Raw genomic sequence first — 11,902 nt, 5'->3', positions numbered from 1 at the left:
TCGCACAACTTGGTCACAGTCAGGCAGCGAGTTAACATTGACCCCCAAACTGCTCTTGGCTTGTCTGACTCAAAGCCTATGCATCTGTAGTGCTGTGCAAAGTGCTATGTTTGCCCGTCTCCCAGTAGGTGACCACATGGTCTGGCAATGAATGGGAGCCACAAATGTTTACTAAGTGAATTAGAGAGTTGAAGGCAAAAAAGTGGGGAAAGAAGGAAGGAAGGAAGGAAGGAAGGAAGGAAGGAAGGAAGGAAGGACAAAGAAGAGAGAGAAGAGGAAAGGGAAAATGGAAAAAAAAAAGCATACAAAGAAGAAGCTGTCAGCGATGGCTAAATATTAAGTAACTTGATTGGAAAGACACGGTGTTTATAAAGCCAATGCTGGCTTCCCCCCACCCCACCCAGATTTCACTAGCTTCACAGTGATCCCAGAAAGTTCTCGAAACGTCACGTTTCGAAGACACAAAACAGCTCTGCAATGCTATTTGTTCTCAGATCCTTGACCAACAGAGGATTCATGAGTAATGCGTTTGCTCAAGGCGAGCTGAGGAAATTAATACCCAAGAAAGCATCTCACTGGTCAGCTCTGTGAGAGGTTGAACCACCCAGGATTGTATATGTGGCATACATTTGAGCTGATAACTTATTAAGCATTTTGTGGTGAGACTACCAGGCATAATTTATCTCAACCCACTGAATACTCAGACTCGAGCAGTAACCCCACAGAACAGATGGGAATGCTCCATTCGGGAGGAAAGGCTAGTTTTGGGCATTTTAATCAAGATCCAGGAAAACAGGGTACAGGTGAGGGGGAGACTGTTTTCATAGGCAAGCATTTTCTTTCTCCTTAATCTCCTTATCATTCTTATCCTTGGTACTGAAAGCAGAAGGAGTATTAGAACAGGGGACAGGGGAACTGGGTTCTACTCTGGAGCTTGCCCAGGCAAAGAGTCTCAGTGACCAAACTCTAGCCAGGCTCTTCTGACCCCTCTGCCCCACTCAATGTCTAGACTTCACCCTTGACCTGTAAAGACTCGAACAAACACACACATAGTCTCTAACAGCTCCATGCTGCATCCCTAGCATGATGCTACCTCCCCCCGCACCCCCCAAAGTGCCTTCCTGGGAAACTCAAGGCTGCTAAGAGAATAGACTGTGTGTTCCAGCCGAAGACTGGGTCCCCGACTCCCAGCCTCTGTGGTGGGGAAGGAGCCTAAGCATCAGTTAGCATCCCAGATGAGTTTCACATGGACCAACCCTCCCCTTCCCGCTTTTTGTAATTCTTGCCTTTCCTGACTCTACTGAGCCCTGTTCACCCTCTCCCTAGTTCCTCATTATGCCTTCAAAACACCCAGACACCTCTAGGCAAATAGAACTTGACTTCAGTTCATGCTGGACACTCATATCTTGCCCATTTCAATAGACATTACTGATTAGCATCTGTCCTTATGAACTTACCTAGTGTCTGGCTTTGTTTGCCTTTGACACTGCATACCTGCCACATGACCTTGGATGAAATGCTTCACTCTTCTTGGTCCCCTTAAAACAGAGGATGCCCCCGTGCCTGGGTGGCTCGGTCAGTTGAGCATCTGGCTTCAGCTCAGGTCATGATATCACGGTTCGTGAGTTCGAGCCCCGCGTCAGGGTCTGTGCTGACGGCTCGGAGCCCGGTGCCTGCTTCGGATTCTGTGTCTCCCTCTCTCTCTGCCCCTCCCCTGCTCACGCTCGGTGTCTCGCTCTCTCAAAAATAAATAAACATTGAAAAAAAATTTTTTTAAATAAGAAAAATTTTAACAATGAAGGGTGCCCTTCGTTTTGATGATTTTTGCTATTACAAAAATGCCGTCCCGAGTGACTACCTACGTGGATTTATGCATCTATTTGTGCTTTTACAAATAATAAATTTCAAAGATTCGAATGGCTAGTTTCAAGCCCAATTTAAATTGTGCTGCAGACCCGACTCAGCAATGTGCCACACCAGGGGGTTGTAGGGACGCTCAATTGTCTCTCACGCTCACCAACATCAAGTCTTACTAAGAAAGACACCACAACACATTCAACGTACTAGGAGCAGATTTTATTTTACTGATAGGTTATTACTCATTTCTTTGATCGCTAGCAAGGTTAGCATTTGTATTTGCATTTGTCATCTCCAAATCTTGTCTTGGAAACTGCTTTTTATACACTTTGCACACTCTGCGGCAGGGATAGGGCACGGATGTTCATTTTTTCTTATAGATCCAATGTCTTTGTAACTGATAAGGATATAAAATATTGCTGTTTGCTGTAGGTTTTTTGCCATATTTTCATTTTTTTATTGTTTAAGGTGTTTTGTTTATAATATCTAAGGAAATATATTTTTAGGACAGAAGTCAAGTTCCCTGAAGCCATGGAAATATATCACTTCCCACCAGAAATACATTCTTTTGGTATTAGCACAGAGCTTTTAAAACAACAAACATAGGATTCACACCAGAATTGTCCTTAATTTTTTTCAGCAAAGCCCTGTTCTCAGCTCATAAAAGCAAAACCTGAAATCTCCATTAGTTTCATCCTAGATAGTTCTTTAAACAAAGCAAAGTTTCCAAAGAACGTGCAAAAATCACTTTAAAAATGGTTTTTCTAGTCCTTCCTCCTATGGTAACCACTGTGAAGTCAGAACTTTTTTTCATGAAAGAATATCACTGTTCCAGGAGGGCCTAACAGGATGTAACTGCAGGAACGGAGTCTTTCCCAAAATTGGAAAAAAAACACTAGGGATGAAAGCCTTTGGTGGAATCCACGAAGCAACTGTGTCTAGAACTGGGATCCCAGACCCTGAATCTTCTAGCATCACTGATTGTCTTTGTTTGCCTCGAGTCATTTTAAGCCTTTAGGAACGTCGGTCTGTTTATGTGTCCCCTGTTTTGTTGGTACCTGGAATAACCGTGCGCCCTCCTTCCCTGTTGCCAGCCGTCACACCTGCCCCTGGGCCCTTTGGCCTGGGCCCCATCAGACACATGTCCTTATGTCTTTACTATTCAGGGTTTTTTAAAACTTTTTAACCTTTATTTATTTTTGAGACAGAGCACAAGCAGGGGAGGGGCACAGAGAAGGAGACATAGAATCCAAAGCAGGCTCCAGGCTCTGAGCTGTCAGCACAGAGCCCAACGCGGGGCTCAAACTCATGAACCGTGAGATCATGACCTGACCCGAAGTCAGAGGCTCAACCGACTGAGCCACCCAGGCGTCCTTTTACTATTCAGTTTTAAGGCGGAGCCATGGCCTAACCATGTCCTGCCTGGCACCCAACTGGCCCGTCTTTCCTGCTGCTGACCTGATGTCTCCTCTTCCTGTAAAAGAGAAAATAAGAGTCATGCATCACATCCCACTGAGCTGTAGCTACTGCTAACATTCTGAAGCCTTCCTCTCTACCATTTCGTCGATGCTTACGCGACCGTATTCGGTACGCTACTGTTTCTCACTTTTTCATTTAAAGTTATGTGGCCATCATTCCCGCAAGTGGTAATTCTGAGTGGTTCTACGATAATCAATCCAACTACTCCTCAATAGACAGAAATGTGGGCTGCTTTTTAGTGTTCCTGACTTTGGGGACAGTGAAGCACTCCTGGCTTGATTGCCTTGCGATTCCTTTCTCAACGCAGATTCCTAGAAGAACGGACACTGTATGAAAATATATGTGACTATGCATATACTCGGCATACGTATTAGAAACCATGGAAAATAGAGCTCAACATGGGTTTTTGTTGTTGTTACTTCGAAATCTCTACGTTGAGGAGGGGAGAGTGTTTGAGGGCGCAGTGATACTCTGGCTTGTGTTCCTGAGAATGTGTATCAGTATTTTCAATTTCTAGCAAGAATAATCATTACCTGATTTCATTTCGTAAGACATTAAAGGGAAAACACAACGGGAAAGTAGGAGCACGGTTTCTGACCAACGTCCAGAAGCTCCACCGTGAGGCGTTTCCATGTAGCCCTTAAGTTCTAGGCCTTTCTGCTCTTAGAAGTGACAGGATGCCCCCCACTCTGAAAACCAAGGAAGAGAAAGTTCTGTCTTCAGCTGAGGGGAGAGTGGAGCTTGCATGGTGGGCTGACGGGACAGCTGATGGAGGTCTGAGTGATAAGACTAGAGAGCAAAGTCCCTGTGTGCAGGGAGAAGAGATTGCCCGAGGTGCTATCTGCTTCTGGACAGGCACCCGGGGCGGGGGGTGGGGGGGGCACGTCTTGGGGGAAAGATAATCTGGGAGTGGAGGTAAAAGCTGTCTTCGCCGTTGACTGGTAAGAACTCAGTAGCCTCAGATCTTCTTGGGTTTCCAAACAGGACTTTTCACCACGCACTGCCCACGACCTTCATCTAAAAAGTACAAGGGATTGGTACATTTTCTTGTGTAAAATATGCACCTATTGACAAACCGGTCCCAGCCCGTTATTTCCATTTTACCTCCTGCTCCCCCTTCCCCTGCTTTCTGTCTCCCACCAAAGCGCCCTACTGTGCTCCGTCCCGTGGATTTACCAAGCCCGCGAGTTCACGTCTCTGTGCATTTGCTTGATGCCCAGAAGGCCTCTCTTCCCCCCCCCGGACGTCTGGAATCCCACCTGCACTTCCAAGCTCCCGAACCACTTTCCTTCTGACTGTTTACACGGAGCCAATCGTCCTCGTCACGGCCTTCTGACACCACAGCAACTGCTTCACCGCCTCAGAGTTCGTGGTCTTGTCTTTCTCGCTGGGCTGTGGGCTCCTTGAGGGCAGGTTCTCTCTGTGTCCTGACATGATCCATAATTCCAGGGCCGAGATGAAGACCCTGAAAACATGGAAAACAAAAACATAAATATTTATCGAGGGAAGGAAGGAGACTGAGTGAAAGGAAGATGCTATGAACTCAACGTCTGTCATCCCCAAATCCACGTGCCAAAGCCCTAAGCGCCATTTTGAAGGCATTTGGAGGCGAGGCCTTTGGAAGGTAATTCGGTTTAGATGAGTCATGAGGGTAGGACCCCCCCACGATGGGCTCGGTGTCCTTCTAAGAAGAGGAACAGTGACCAGGGCTTGTTTATGTCCCCTCCCCCCGCCCCGTGAGGCTAGAGTCGAGGCAGATGTCTGCAAGCAGGAAGAGGGCTCGCACCGGGAACCAGATCTGCCAGCACCTTGATCTTGGACTTCCTCTCCTCCAGAACTGTGAGAAAGAAATGTGTGTTGTTTCAGCCACCCACTCTACGGTATCTTGTTAGAGCAGCCGGAGTAGACTAACACAGAAGGGGAGAAGTAACGCAGAGAGAGAGGAAAAAAAAAAATAAATCTAATAAAATGTTTACTGTGTTAAATTTAAGCTGCTACATTGAAAGTATAAGCGTGTTTGAATTTGGTGTCTAAGACCTGGAGTTATACAAATGTGTGAAAAATCTCTTAACTGAAGATCAATTTAACTCTCTGGCACATGGCCAAGAATCTGAAGGAAGTAGAAAAGGCCTATGAATAGCACACATAAATATATGAGATCTGTGCACAAGAGCCCAGGCATTAAGAGAGGTTTCCCTCCTCTCACGACCTCACTCAGCAGCAGCTCTTTCTGAGTTATTTACGTCTTTGTGTGCTTACTGCCCTGAGAAGTTGAGATGCTGTGTGTTTCCAAGAGTGTATATATCTATGTATGTATATATATGCATATGTATATGTGTGTGTGTATATATATATATATATATATATATGCATTAAAATGTTATTTGAATCGTTTACATAAATGGTGGGGGATACCATTTCATTTAGGATAGGCACTCCAGTTCACACAAGCACCAGTAGATGAAGGGAGATTAAAAGAAACACACCATTCGAGAGGGTGCCAATCTCTGTCTCCAAAGCCACCTGCAAATAGTTTTGCTCTAGAACCCTGGGACATTTCATGACTCTTTCACTCTCGGAGGAGCGCCAAGCGGCCACTCCTCTTCACGAATGTGCGATGGCAAATATCAAATGTAGAGGTGACAGAAGGGAAACGTCATTCAACAAAGTCACCTTGGGCAGATATCTAGTTGGACGTCCATGCAGACTCCTGCTGAAGCCCCAGCTCAGGTGGAGGACTTCGCTCCCCCGTGGGATCCTGTCTTCCCCTTCGAGGGTGCCCTTCTCTCACTTGTCCGTTTTGCAAAAATGACCACCAAGAAACACTCTTGTCATTGAGATGACATTATTAGGAAATGACTGTGGCGTTCTAAGAGTTGGATGTTTGGCCCGTACACGTTCGTCCCTAATTTTAATTTATTCATTTATATTTTGGGTTCTGAAGGAACACAAGACAACAGAGTCAAAGACTCCTCATCCTTTCTCACCTGTCACCCAATTTTTAGAGGCATCTGCTGGTATCTCCACTTGGGTGTCTTTGCAGAGGTGCTTGATTCTAGTACAAGGATATGCTTGTACATATGTGTGTATACATGTGTGTGGGGGGGCGCTTGGGGGGCTCATTTGGTTAAGTGTCTGGCTTCGGCTCAGGTCATGATCTCATGGCTCGTGAGCCCGTGTAGGGCTCTATGCTGACAGCTCAGAGCCTGGAACCTGCTTTGTATTCTGTGTCTCTCTCTCCTCTCTCTCTCTCTGCCCCCGCTCCCCCCCCTCCGGCCACTAGCACTCTCTCTCTCTCTCTCAAAACTAAGTAAACTTAAAAAATTTTTTTTAAATATGTGTTTGCTTGTTGGTGTGTAGAATATGATATATGTCATATTTGCATCCTATATATGACATATTTACCTGTATGCTGTATTTGTCATACATGCATGCACGTGGCCGGGATTTGGGGCTACTTTTCTATACACATGGTAGCCATCACATACATTTTCCTGCAGTCAACCTTTTCATTTGATAGCATAGCTCTGAGAAATGTCCGTATCGATATACAATGAAATTATTCATTCTTTGCTGCGGATGCTGAGCATTTCAATGTGTGGAATATTGCTTCTACGGGTCCATATCCACGTACGTTTGGCTATTTCTAATCTCTCATCATTATAAGCAATGCTTCAGGGAATAATTCTAAATATACTTCATTCTGTACCTACGCTGGTTGAGCTTAGCTGTAAAATATTTTTCGAGAGCAGAAATTGCTGAATCATAGGCTAGGTGCGCCCGTAGGGTTGTTCTCTGAGATTCTTTTCATTTTACTTACTTGGTGACTAGCTAATGCCTGAGTGTACAGCATTCCAACAGAACGAAAGAAGAAAGAGTGAAAAGGAATCTTTCGTGCATGCTTTTCTCCAAGCAACCAATTCTTTGTCCCTTAAGAAAGTTCACAATTCGCATGCGGGATGTATTTGTTTCCAGTGGTATTCGGAGCATGTATCAATGTGTGTCTACACGCAGAGATATACATGTGGATACGTGTGCGTTGCGTGTACATGTGTATATTCCGCTGCATGTGTGTTTTCAATGTTTTACTGCACGAGTTCAGCGAGCTCATGGCGGGATACTGGTCGTAGACTGGCGTCAGGCGTCCGTTCCCCCATTTACCTTGGGGACCTGCTTCCTTATTGTCTCATCCTTTGTCTCCATTACATTTGAGGATGGCAAGGCTGGTGATCACATAAAATATAAACCGTCTTGTGTTTGGCGGAATGATGATTTGATAACATGTATTAACATTGAAAATGCGCTCGCTTTCGGTATGGCAATGCCACTATTTAGGAAAGTTACCTCACATCAACACTTGCACGTGTGTCCCAGGATCCCCTGGAGAAGAACAGGCGTTGCAACGTTGTTCTCAAAAGTAAACAGCAAACAAACAGAACCTGAAATAAAATAAGGCATTGATCAATATGGGACCGCTTAAATGAGTTATGGCGCATTCCGGAAAACTATGGAAACTTTACAAAAAAAAAAAGAACCTTTGGGGTGCCTGGCTGGCTCAGTCGGTAGAGGATGCGACTCTTGATTTCAGGGTTGTAGGTTCGAGCCCCACATTGGGTGTAGAGACTACTTTAAAAAATTGTAAAAACAGGAAATCTTGGGGTGCCTGGGTGGCCCAGTCAGATGACAAACTGACTCTTGATTTCGGCTCAGGTCATGATCTCAGAGTCATGAGATCGAGTCCGGAGTCGGGCTTTGTGTTGAGTGTGGAGCCTGCTTGAGATTCTCTCTCTTCTTCTGCCCCTCCCCAGATAATGCATGTGTGCATGCCATGTGTGCGTGAACTCTCTCCTTCTCTCTCTCAAAACAAAAACAAAAACAAAAACAAAAACCTCTTAGTGTGATCATACCAACAGATCTCCACAAATGGCAAGATGTAGAACAGTGTGTATAACAGGAATGTAGATAATTTTTCAATGGTAGTAATCTTTGAAGAGAGGGAAAGCATGGGTATGGGGGGCTTTTACTCTTCCTTTCGAAATTTCTGTGTCATAAATATATATTCTTACCTATGCACATATATATAACCTTAGAGGAGAACTAAGGAGCCATTTTTGGTTTCGGTTTTGCTTTGACTTCCCCGTAATTAAGACATGCATTTAAAGTGAAAACAAACGAATCATAAATATGGGAGAAGAACAGAGTGACCAGATCTTAAAGATACAGTACACTTTTTTCACCCACCGGTGGCTTCCTGTGTCTTTCCTTGGGTTGGTTATATCAGAGAACCGCATTGGGAGTGACATCAAAATATGGATTTCGAGACTCACTTCTGGAGATTCTGATTCGGTACGGCTGAGGTGGAGCTCGATGTGCACAAAAGAAACGAATGATGACAGGACAAAATTTCGATGCCCAGCTTCATGTGGGAACCACTGGCCATGTCAAATATGGTGGCTCCATTCACTGCCTCCCAAGTAAGTTTCAGAGCTGAAGTTACAACTCCAAGTTACCAGGTGTATCCTATGTATTCACCTTGTTTGCATTGTCTCAGTGCCTTTGAGGGATTGTGCAGAATAGTAGAAAACACGTGGGCTTCGAAGGCAGAATGGAGTAGATTTGAACTGTGACCCTAAAAGGCACTCGCTGAATCATGCTCGGAAATTACGTAACCCCTCTGAGCTCTTAGACTTACCTAACAAGGCTAGTATGAGAATTGGAGCCCCTACGTAGACAACACTAGACAAAGGGATACAGGAGTACTCGGTCAGTGGTAGCTGTTGTTATTTATAGAGTCGGACACAACGCCGCTTGGTCACCTTTCTGTGATTTTAAATGCTAGCCTGTGACAGGTGTAGGCAGTAAAATTAGCTGTGTCTCAAATATACTTAAGTAGATGTGGAAAAACGGTAATTGAGGGACAGAGCCGGGGTTCTTGGGCACTTCCGCCCTTTCGGAATGGCTTTCGGAAAGCTACCTGTCGTTTAGGGAACCTTTATTTTTTATTTTTTATTTTATTTTTTTTTTAATTTTTTTTTCAATGTTTATTTATTTTTGGGACAGAGAGAGACAGAGCATGAACGGGGGAGGGGCAGAGAGAGAGGGAGACACAGAATCGGAAACAGGCTCCAGGCTCTGAGCCATCAGCCCAGAGCCCTACGCGGGGCTCGAACTCACGGACCGCGAGATCGTGACCTGGCTGAAGTCGGACGCTTAACCGACTGCACCACCCAGGCGCCCCTAGGGAACCTTTAAATACATTCATCCCAAACACCTCATGGTTTCATCTGGAGTGCCAGAAGCGAACACAGCCTCCAGGGGTGGGGAATAGGTCATCAGTCACGGCAACTCGAATTAGAGACGCAGAAGTCGTTTTAGCTCCCCTCCAGCCTAGGTCTTGGGTTCCGGGAAGCACTCAGGCACCTTTTGGAGACCCTGATTTAAATACTCCAAGGTCTCTGTCACGATACAGATTCCAGAGCATGAGAGCTGGAAGACATGCCAGGGAGTAACCTACTTATTACTTCCTTCCTGAATTTCTGCACCCACGAACATACCTCCAGCTGCCGACAATGTAGCACCCGCCGTGCCCCAGGCATTGTGCAAATCACTTCATGAGGGTAATCTGGGATCCTTCAGCCACCGTCAAGGGGGGATCCCTGCCTCAGTTTACATTTGAAGAAGTGCAATCCGGTGAGGCTAAGGAACTTGCCTGAGGTGGCCTCATGCACAAAGGGGGAGCTGTGTTGGATGCCAGGCACGTCCGGGGTGCAAAACTCATAAACTCTCGCTAGACCCCATTAAGTGCTCCATATGCTGAAGGTGGTGCCCACCGAACGGCACCGTGTTGTGGCCAGCGCCCTTGCCGCTTGCAAGGGATAAGGGGCAACTCGGGAGACCCTCTCCTTCTGGCTTTCCAGGGGGAGGGCTGTGTGGCTGGGGCCGGTGCCTCAGTAGAGCCTCCCTGCTCTTAGGGTTTCAAGGAACTAGGACTCGCCCCATCCCTTACGCAGTGGAAGCCGAAAGACGGTTGGGAGTCGGCGGGGAAGACCTGGCGCTCCTCCTGGCCCCTTCGTGTTCTGATCTCATTCCTCTCAAGTCGAGCCAAGGATTATTTTACGGTCTCCTATTGTGGCTCCTTCCACAGCTCCCTGTATCGGATGAGAAATTCACCCTTTTCTTTCTCCCAAACGCTTCCCCTGCGAAAAGCACGCCCATTGGATGGTTTGGAACGGGTGATAGAGTCGACAGACTATTCTCTGCTCCCTGCCCCCATCTCTGGGACGATTTAGCTTCCCAGCCCTTGGCCGCAGCTCCTGGCTCCTGGCCTCCATCTAGAGCTCCACCTGTCCTGATTCCTCTGCACTCTGTGCCAACACCATGAAGCCCCCTAAACGCGAGGATTCGGGGAGACCCCACTTTGCCTGGCAGGGAGCACTGTGCCCAGAGCGGGGCAGAGAAGGCAGAGGCTGGCGGGAGAGGCCACGACCTGCTCTCGGGTGTCTTTGGACGCTAAGCCAATGCATCGATGCTTCATCCGGAGAAGCAGAGAGCTGCTGGAGGGCACTCACAGAGCAGAGAGTCCAAGTTCACTCTGGTGGCTGCTAGGCACCTTGTAAGCATGCTGGGGGGACGCTGTGACCACATCACCTGTTCCTTCCTCTCCCTGCGGGCCGGCTTGCAGCCCTTCTTGGGCAGCGAGAGGGCCCTCCAGGGACTGCACAGACCATCCTCAAAATGCAAACCTGGTTCAGTCTCACGTTCCAGGAGGGAGGGAGATGACTACTGTGAGCTCTTCCAAGCAGGGGACCATCAACTCTCAGGAAGGGGGCCCGTGTTGTCTTCGGAAATCGGGGCGGCCGGTTTGCACGTCTCTATCTTCTGCGCGACCTCGCTCCCTCCCCGCAGCAGCCCCCACTGTCTCCCGCCCCGCCACCCTGGCTTCTGTTTCGGCCCTGGGCCCTCAGGGAGAGGAGAGCAGTCTGTCTCACCTAGGCCTCTGCCGGCCAAACAGCAGGCTCCTGTCTGCAGGTTTAATGAGGAAAGCCCAAGTCAGGAAGGCTGGGGCCGAGGTTTTATGGAGGCTCTGGGCCAAATGGCTTAGCCAGGAATTCAACCAGCGCTGCCCTCTACCCCCTGGGAGCCGCAAAACGCGAACGGTGCTGGTAAAACGGAGAGCAATTTCCCAAGCAGGAGACGGGAGCTTTTAACGAGCTCGAGTGAGCCTGCCCTGGTCCTCCGTGGTCCTCCGGGCTGCCTAATTAGATTGCCAGTTGCAAAGAGCCCTTTGACGGCCCAGAGACAGGCAGAGGGTATAAGCTCTGAGGAACAGAAGCCAGGACAGTAATGACCAAGCCATCGGATGGGGTCTGGCGCATTTAGGAAGGTTTCTCTTCCTTTCTCTTCTCCCTTCCTCCAGGTCATGCCTCAAATCCCGCTAATGCACGGTTTTGGATATTTCGGAGAAGGAAGCAATGGTCAAGCGAAGCACGCAAATTTCCTTGGAGGGAGCTGGGTTACGCTCTGGATTCTGCATCCATTTATTCATTCGTGCATGTTTTTTACACTG

At 47.3% G+C, this 11,902-nt stretch overlaps 1 long non-coding RNA gene across 1 annotated transcript; it reads right to left on the bottom strand.

The window, feature by feature from the left end:
• Positions 1-3,208: 3,208 nt before the first annotated feature.
• LOC115509783 lies at positions 3,209-4,805 on the bottom strand. The gene is made up of 3 exons (XR_003967492.1): positions 4,596-4,805; positions 3,870-4,353; positions 3,209-3,331 (listed from the first exon to the last, which is right to left on the bottom strand). It is a non-coding gene; the product is annotated as an uncharacterized LOC115509783 (long non-coding RNA).
• Positions 4,806-11,902: the final 7,097 nt, after the last annotated feature.

This window comes from Lynx canadensis, chromosome A3 (assembly GCF_007474595.2).
Source record: "Lynx canadensis isolate LIC74 chromosome A3, mLynCan4.pri.v2, whole genome shotgun sequence".
Classification (NCBI taxonomy): Eukaryota; Metazoa; Chordata; class Mammalia; order Carnivora; family Felidae; genus Lynx; species Lynx canadensis.
Note: the sequence above shows the minus strand (reverse complement) of the source record. Positions and strands in the feature narration are given on the sequence as shown.